Source organism: Asparagus officinalis, chromosome 2 (genome assembly GCF_001876935.1).
Source record: "Asparagus officinalis chromosome 2, Aspof.V1, whole genome shotgun sequence".
NCBI classification, from domain to species: domain Eukaryota; kingdom Viridiplantae; phylum Streptophyta; class Magnoliopsida; order Asparagales; family Asparagaceae; genus Asparagus; species Asparagus officinalis.
The window spans coordinates 69,806,128-69,806,631 of record NC_033795.1 but is presented as its reverse complement, the minus strand read 5'-3'; positions in this window follow the sequence as shown (position 1 = coordinate 69,806,631).

Sequence of the window (504 nt, the reverse complement as noted above, 5' to 3'; positions counted from 1 at the left end):
GCAGATACAATTGAGTTTTAATTTGCTTGCTAACTGCTTCACTCGATTCTTCTTGCTTGGCTGCTGCTTCTGTTTGTTCTTCTTCTTATTCTTCTGCACGTTAACAATCAATAACCATTTCAGAAACAACAGATCAAACTGAATACATAATGGAGACAGGAAGTCAATATATCAGCCTAGAAAATGATGGGCTAAACATCTTTAAAATGTACAAAATTTCTGGTCGTCACCACAGCAGTATTTTCAAGAAATTGGTATGAATTAACAAAACGCAGCTTAAATAAGATATCTCATCACCTTACATTATAGTTCCAGTTAATAAACATCCCAAGTAAAATATGCAGTCACTAATTCCACCTTGATGCATGAGATAGGAGGCAACAAGACATAGGAAAACATATAAACAAGATTCAATGGTAACTTTACGGGATGCTTCCTCTTATGTGAAGGATATTTGAGATGTTAGCTTCCTTCCAATAGTGATAAGAACCCCTAGAAAACACG